Source organism: Helianthus annuus, chromosome 2, assembly GCF_002127325.2.
Source record: "Helianthus annuus cultivar XRQ/B chromosome 2, HanXRQr2.0-SUNRISE, whole genome shotgun sequence".
Taxonomy (NCBI): domain Eukaryota; kingdom Viridiplantae; phylum Streptophyta; class Magnoliopsida; order Asterales; family Asteraceae; genus Helianthus; species Helianthus annuus.
In genome coordinates this window covers 137,142,205-137,150,804 of record NC_035434.2, presented here as the reverse complement: position 1 = coordinate 137,150,804, position 8,600 = coordinate 137,142,205, and the positions used below count along the sequence as shown (strand labels likewise).

At 39.5% G+C, this 8,600-nt stretch overlaps 1 non-coding gene across 1 annotated transcript; it reads left to right on the top strand.

The window, feature by feature from the left end:
* The first annotated feature begins 4,419 nt into the window (after positions 1 to 4,419).
* On the top strand, positions 4,420 to 4,526 carry LOC118489882. Its single transcript, XR_004887895.1, has one exon. It is a non-coding gene; the product is annotated as a small nucleolar RNA R71 (small nucleolar RNA).
* Positions 4,527 to 8,600: the final 4,074 nt, after the last annotated feature.

Genomic DNA, 8,600 nt, shown 5'->3' with positions numbered 1-8,600 from the left:
AAACAATGGCAAGGCTCTTTAACAAACCGTTCCCTTAACCCCCGACCAGGTAGCCAACATACCTCCATATAGACCGTGGAGATATGAATGGTGAAAATCTTTTATTTTATATAGACAGTAAAATACAGCCAAGACACGACGGACAAACGATAAGGAAGAATCACCTTCAACATAAGAAACTAGTAATTAAAGTCATTAATACAAAACCAATTAAAAAGTGTAAAAGATTAAAAATAAAAAAGTATTACACTAAACATTTGTCTTCACCAAGTGATGTAAGAGACTTAGGCAAACATGTCTTTGATTGTCAAGAACTCTTACGATCAATCTTGGATCCCGAGACGACTCACACACTCTATGATGGACAATGGATGATGGTGGTGGATGATGGTGTTATGGTGGTGGGTGGTGGGTGAAGTGTGAGAGAGGTGGTGTGCCAAGGGATGAGTTGCAAGAGCTCCAAACACTCCTATTTATACGCTGAACAGAAGCTCGGGCACGGCCCCGTGTCCGCTAGGCACGGCCCCGTGTCCATCTGACTCTCTCTCTTCATTAATTGTAATTCGCAATTACAATAAATGCGCCTGCAGGAAATTGACCATGACCCCGTGTCCGCTGGGCACGACCCCGTGGTGGGCAACAGAAGCTTCTATGAGTTTGTCTTTTCTGCTAGCACTTGGGCACGACCCCGTGCTCACTCAGCACGGGGCGTGTTCAGTCTTCCGTCTTCTTTGTTTTGCTTGGGAAGATGCTGTCGGGGGGTCGGGCATGTCACTTTTGTTCCCTTTCTTGTATTTATGTTAGATTTTGCTGTCTTTTTTGCTTCTTTTGTTGTTTTGAGCTCATTTAATCCTGAAAATACAAAAGGAAGACAAAAGCACACTTTTCCCAACATTAGTACTAAAAAGGGTTAGTTTTAAGCTACAATTGATGTAATTTATATGTTGCATTTTGTGCACATCAAATACCCCCACACTTGAATCTTTGCTTGTCCTCAAGCAAAACTCTTTATAATGTGGCTTTATTCACTCCCAAATGGAATGGGTAGAAGAGAAGGTTTTTGGGCTTGTTATAGAGTGTCGGGATTTCCAAGATTATTTAGCTTTTATTTTTATTTATTTACAATCCTATTCGTCATGATTTATCAAAAACGTTTCTTAAGATAAATTACTTATTAGGGCATAACATACTTCTTTAAAATTCCATTTATATACAAGTTCACATACCTCACGGGGAATCACTCAACACTCGGCCGAAGGTGTATTTTTAGTGAATCACCCGAGAGCGGCATGGAACTTACTCCTACCATAAGCTTGCCAAGCAATCAATTCTCCTCCTTTTTAACTATATACCTTTGTAAATATCAAGAGGACTTTTTGGGTGAAGGGTTTGGCTTGGGCTAAAGGTGGGTGGTTGGGTTAGTGGTTAGTAAAAGGGTGAAAAGCGTAACAAACGTCGGTTTTTGAAAGACTTTTTATTTTTTCTTGTTTTTATTTTATTTTGATGAACCAATTGTTTCAAACAAAGTTATTTTTGATGAACTTGTTTGTTTGTTTGGTTTCATCAAAATATTATATATTATTATTATTATTATTATTATTATTATTATTATTATTATTATTTTTAAAGTCATAAGAAAACCGAATGTTGTTACTAAAAGAAAAGGGTTAAAATAAAAAGGTTTAGGTGGGTAAAAAGTGTGATTGTTTTGGGTTAAGAAATGAAAAGGTTTAGGCTCAAAGGGGTTAACTAGGGGGATTTTGGGTAGGTGGTAAAAAAAATGAAAAATAATGGTGTAGAAAGAAAAGGGTTAGTCCTAATGCCTCCATCATTTACTTACTCGAGTTTAAGTTAGTAAGGACCGGGAATGTATTGTTGTGGCAAGTTCTAGAGTCGTACGAACCAAGCGGCTATTCACACAAGAAACGAAAAATGAGCATTTAGTGTAAAGATATGTATTTGTATGCTCGATAAAAGCTCAAAACTCAATTTTATGGTAAAGGGTTTTTATGTGATCAAGTATATATAATCAAATTTTAACTAAGTTTGTCATGCCTTTTCATAATTTTCTTATGTTGGTTCTTTTTATCACGACGCTTTCGGTTGTAAACTTGTAAAAATATAACCTTGTTAGAACTTGAATTCCCAACTTAAACTAAGACATGTAAAAAAATGAAAATTTTTGAAAAAAAATTTGGGGTGATTAGCGGTTCCAATAGAGTTTTGTGTAAGGCTTGTTATTTGGACTTGCAAGATTCAAGGTTTTAGCATCCCCCCCCCCACACACACTTAAACTACACATTGTCCTCAATGTGTCCCAAAAATAAGTTTTTAGGTTGATCGAATGTGTAAAATGGTGTTAAAAGCAAAATTTTATGTTATTGGCATCCTGGACACGACCCCGTGTTCAGGTGCCAGTGACAAAAATTAAAGAAAAGAAACAGAAGCCTGGACACGGGGGCGTGTTCAGCGAACACGGCCCGTGTCCAGTTACCTGAACTGGACAATTTTCTGCAGAGTGTGCAGCATGGGGCCGTGTTGGGCGGACACGGCCCGTGCTGAGATTACTGTAATGAAGAAATTGTCGTCGGATGGCCCTGTTTTCGTGCATGGGGTGATGTTTCTCGTTTCCCTTGTTATCCTTCACCATCCCGAGTATGTTTTATTCCTGCAAATTAAAATTAAACTAAAAGATTAAACTAAACTAAGGATAGTTCCGCGGAATGCCTCCGTGGTGCGCCACGGTTATAAGGGTCATTGGTTAGAGCCAAAGTGAGGTTATATGTTTTCCGAGCGGGATGTTTTGCATCCCATGTTGCACCGTCGGAGAGCATCATCCAAACTCGAATCAATAACCTTCATGTAATTGACCGGGTCATCGTCCTCTACTCTCTTCCCAACCCCAAACTTCACTTCGTTATCCCCATACTTCAAAGTGACTGTTCCGTCATTCATGTCTACCACTTCTTGCGCGGTGGCTAGAAATGGCCTCCCTTGTATGAGGGGGACTTCGGTTTCTTCTTCCATATCTAGTATGACAAAGTCGGCCGGGTAGACGAACTTGTCGACTTTGACCAATAGATTTTCAGCGACACCTTGCGGGTATTTGACGGACCTATCCGCAAGTTGTATACTCATCTTGGTAGGGCTCATTTTTCCTATGCCGAGTCATTTGAACATTGATGTGGGCATGAGGTTAATGCTAGCCCCAAGGTCGGCTAGTGCATTACGAATGGGGGATTCCCCGATCGAGCAAGGAATTGTGAAGCTTCCGGGATCAATCTTCTTTTGGGGAAGTTTGTTGAGTACGAGGGCGGAGCATTCTTCGCCTGGGTTAACTAATTGCAATGATTCAATTTTCCTTTTATGAGTGAGAAGTCCCTCAAGAATTTTGAGTATTTAGGCATTTGAGTTAGGACTTCGATGAAAGGAATATTAACATGCAATTGTTTTAGTAGACTTTCGAATTTTGCAAATTGCTCATTAGTCTTTTGACGAATTAACCTACCGGGGTACGGAACCGGAGGAGCCTTGGTGGGCTCTTGAAGTAGAGGAGAAGCCTTCTCTTGTTGGGGCGGTGGTGTGCTTTCCTCAGTTAGTGGTGGCGGAGCTTCCGCGGGACCCACGGTACGGTTTCTTAATGTTATGAGATGAACTTGTGCTTTTGGGTTTGTTTCGGTATTACTTGGTAACGCGCCATGTGGTCTCTCGGAGAAATTTTGAGCTAGTTGATTTATTTGTTTTTCAACGTTTTGTATACTAGCTTGCTGATTTCTAAAATTCGATTCCAATTGTTGAAACTGATCCGAGTTTTTCTTTTCAGTGTCAGAGATGAGGCGAGATATAGTATCTTCAAGCCTTTCTCATCCACCTTGTTGTTGAGGGAAATTTTTTGACTCATTTCTTGGTTGTTGAAAGTTTGTTCGTTGATTTAGACTTTGCTAGTTACTACTATTGCCGGGTTCTCTCCAACCAAGGTTAGGGTGGTTACGCCATCCTTGGTTGTAGGTACCCGTTGGAGGACCCGACAGCCTAGGCCTATTATCAATGTAGTTTACCGACTCTGATTGATCATCTGTTTCTTTCATACAACTCCAATTTTAGTTTGGCCCACCACACCCTTCACAAGCCATAACCGAGACTGTTTTTATCATTTCTAACTTTTTAATTTTTGAAGAAAGGGCCTCGATTTGGGCTTGTAAAGAAGTGCTTTCATGAACCTTATGGGCGCCCGGGGCAATAGACTTATTGCCTCGGGGAGTGTGCCACTGAAAATTGGTTTGTACAATTTCCTCGATTTGATTGTATATTTCATGTGGGCGGCGATCTCCAAAAATTCCCCCGGAGCTAGAGTCAAGTGTTTGTCTCATATGTGGAAACAACCCATTATAGAAAGTGGATACTTGTTGCCATACCACAAGACCGTGATGGGGACACTTTTGCAATAGCTCCTTGAACCTTTCCCAAGTTTCATATAAGGATTCCCCATCCTCTTGTGAATATGTTTTAATTTCAGTCATTAATTTAGTCGATTTAGTAAGAGAGAAATACTTATATAGAAATTTTTGGGCTAGTTCATCCCAGGTGTTTATCGAACCAACTGGGAGGGCGTTGAGCCAAGCTTTTGCTCGGTATTTTAGTGAAAATGGAAACATTCGAAGGTGGATGGCGTCATTTGATGCTCCATTGATCCGAAAGGTATCACATATTTCTAAGAAATTAGTAATATGTAGATGGGGATCCTCGTCCGCAAGCCCATGAAAGGTTGCGGAGTTTTGAAGCATTTGTATCAAATGTGGCCGAAGTTCGAAGTTGTTGGCTTCAACATTCGTTGCATTGATAGCGGCGCCGAGATTACCTACGGTGGGTCGTAGGTAATCCATGACGGTACGTTGGTCCACCATTGGAAATGGATCCCCCGAAACCTTCTCTTGGTTTTTAGCTATAAGTCTTTTTCTGAGAAAACGTTCGGGTTCTTCTAGAGGTTTTTTTATGTCTTTATTAGAACTGGAGCTCATACACTACGTAGAAGGTTCAGATGTGGCGTCTGGTTCCAAGTCCTGCAATAAAAACAGAAAAGAATGTTGGTCAGAAAGTTCACCACGGCCCCGTGCTCAGTGAACACGGCCCATGGTCGGAGATACAGCGTTTGTTTTCCGAATCCCTGTTACTGGAAAGTTGGACACGGCCCCGTGTTGCACCGACACGGCCCCGTGCTCAGCCCTCTGACGTGACCTTGTCGTCCCGATCAGTCAAAAACCCAATTAAACCTAGGTAGCTAGGGTAAGTCGGGTATCGAATCCACGAAGAGCTTGTGGTCGGTATTGCACGACCTGTTCGACTAGTTAGACTATTTACAAAAATGTAAAATGTGATTATGAAGATTGCTAAATTTTTTTATAAGTTTATTGGGTTGGAAAATAAATCGGAGTGACCCGACAATTGGTATTATCTAAAACACTTGTGATTAACTAAAATTGCAACTAAATTACTAAATGATTAAAACAAGAAATTAGAGACAAGTTCCACACCCGGTTCGATTATTTCAAGACCTAGGGTTCCTACATGTTTTAACTTGATTCAATTACATATGGTGATTAACGGATTACTATCACGAAGCTTAGGTGCCAATTGCTATCGACGTCATAGACAACGGACCGTAATGCACTTCGTTACCTCGGACATGTAAATCCTAACCTACGATAAGGCATAAGTGCACATAACCATTTCGCAAAGTCATAACTTTTAACATCGTTCGACAATTTACGAATTCGAAACAAATGCAAGACAATTATCGAAGGTTTCAAATACTAAACAATTTGTCACAAAATCAAATCAAATACGAATGCATAAACCCTAGAATTCTTACAATAATCTACACCGGGGTGAAACCGAAGAGGCTAGCCGTTTATGGTCGAAGATGCACGATCATCGGAGGATGAATATGAGCACCAAACCATAATCTTGAGTCTTGAAGGAGAGTTGAGGGTTAGGGGTTAGGGTTTGGATGGTGGAGAATGGATGAAGATGAAGTGGTTTTTTTTCCAATGAATGGGAGTTGAAGGAATAACAAAGTGTAACTCCCCTTTTCCAAAATTGACTATTTCTCTAAAAAAATCCCGTTTTTACCAATCAGCCAGTGTGCAGCAGATAATGCGACAATTTCTGGCCTTTTAAAACCTTATATTTTGATTCCTCTCGTCGAGCTAACCTAAATGCATATATTATAAGCCCTGAAACTCATTTTCTAGCTCAGGATAAGCCAAAATGAAGTTTGGACTGTTTCTAGCGCAGAGTTCAGCTCAATTTTGCCTCTTTTTGCATTTTCTTCAATTATGTTCTCTCTAGCATCCACCCAAAGCTTCAGTAATTCTCCAAAATGCACCTTAAACCCATCAATGCCTGCAAAACACAAACTATATTAAAGTAGTGTATTCTAGAAAGTAACTTCGTGTAATTAACCGAAATTAAAACCATTAAGCTAAGGAATTTTACCAACCCATCACATCCCCACACTTGTCTTTTGCTTGCCCTCAAGCAAATCTGTTTTTCACTTTCACGTGGGTCGAACGAAAAACACACTCCCCATTCCCGAGACTAAGGTTAAGGTCTATTGTCATGCACGGTTCTAACTTTTTACAATTTTCGACATATTTAGCAATAAATGATTAATCATGTAAAAATAGTTATCCAAGATTAACCCGCCCTTGAAGCCAACAAATCATGCACATCCCTCACAATGTTCTCTCCACTCGGTTTAAAATTGGCTAATAATTGATGCATTAGCGCTTTTGAAATAATCACTCAAACCGATTAGAACACGTACCCGCATAGGCTTGCAACTCAATCATTCTCCACCACCGAACACGAATACTAAGCACAAGTCAAAAGGTCTTTTAAGGGTTGTAATAGGGCGAGGCGAAGGGTAGGAAATGGGGTATTTTAAAGTGGCGAAGGTGATGAAAAATTCGATTTTTATTACAAACCACTATGCTAAACAAAACTAACTATAAACATGGCAACGGTTTTCACCTTTTATTCAACAACTAATAACTCGTATTTTTGTTTTTTCTCAACGATTTTCTATTCTCTTTTTTTCGCAACATTTTCTGATTGATTTTTTTTTTTTGCAAACACAACTATACAAACAAATAATCCTACAATCGAATTTTCATCACACGGGTTTAAAAGAAAGGTTTAACGGTTATGGGCTAAACGGGTTGGTCAAACGAAAGGATTAAGCTCAAAGTGGGTGACTAGGGGATTTATTTGGGTAAGGATGGATAAATGGTTTTAAAGGAAAAGGTTCACCTAATGCCTTAATCATTCTCGTGCTTGTATTCGGTCTATGGTCTCAAACGTATCAAAAGATGCAAGTTCTACAATACATGACTAATGGTCCACTCAAACAAAGAAACATAAATATGTAATTCTATGATATAAAAGTGGCTCAAAACCTCACATATATAAAAGGTATGGTATGTGAGATGCATGATATGCTAATTTCTTAGGCGAATTACTCTCAAATAACCACCCGCTAAATACCCGTCATGCTAATTGTTTGAACTTGACCATGACAATAGACCAAATGGGTTGTGTCATCCCTCGTTGACTTAGTTACTTGTGCTTTTTAGATTGCTTCAAACAAAAACATTTTTGAAAAATTTTTGAAATTTTCCCCCATCCCCACACTTGAGGCAAACATTGTCCTCAATGTGTAGTGTTTAAATGAACGGGTCAAAAATCGAAACTTTTTACTAACTCCCCCATCCCCACACTTGAGGCAAACATTGTCCTCAATGTGTGAGAACTAGAGTTTTTAAATCGCACAAGGGATGTGACACGGTTAACCTCCCCAAAATTTCACCCCGGAAAATAAACTACAATTTACAATCCACTTATTTGCTAACTAAAAATCAAAAGTAAAATGGGAACGTATGCACCTGATTTTTAAAGCTCATTCCTCGTGTGCTCTTCTTCTCTTCAAGAAAGCGGTCGTCCCACGAACATGATGTACCTACAAATCTTAACCCTTGTGTAGAAGCATGCTTCTCACAACCATTAAAATTTATTAGCTACCTAGTTCTACCACTTTTATGAAAAAAAAATTACCAAGTCATACATTTATTTACTTTGATTTATGTGGAAAAATAATTTACAACAATAACAAGCCTAACTCACTTTCGTAGGAATCACGGATGCATTTAGCGTATGCAACAAGCCCTTTTAAACCTCCCGATAGCTCGGGAGGACGAGTAGGTCTCGTGAGGGTTATATAGGGAACACACCCACAACATTCATTTAACTACTAAAATAAAATAAAACAAATAATAATACAAACTCTACAACAACCATATATGATTTACCTCTCATGGTGGTCGAAGTGCACATTTGCCTACCGAGTTTCCAACATACGCTCGGTAATTAGCATGCCGAATCCATACTCTTTTTATTAAATTCGGCATACGCAATGTACAACTTCGGGGTCGTCTCTTAACAACATGGCCAATGTCTTGCAATGCCACCCTTCGAATCCTTATGCACAAACCCGCACCCCGACTTTGTTGGTTGGAGTGATAAGTTTGGAAGAAGGATGAATA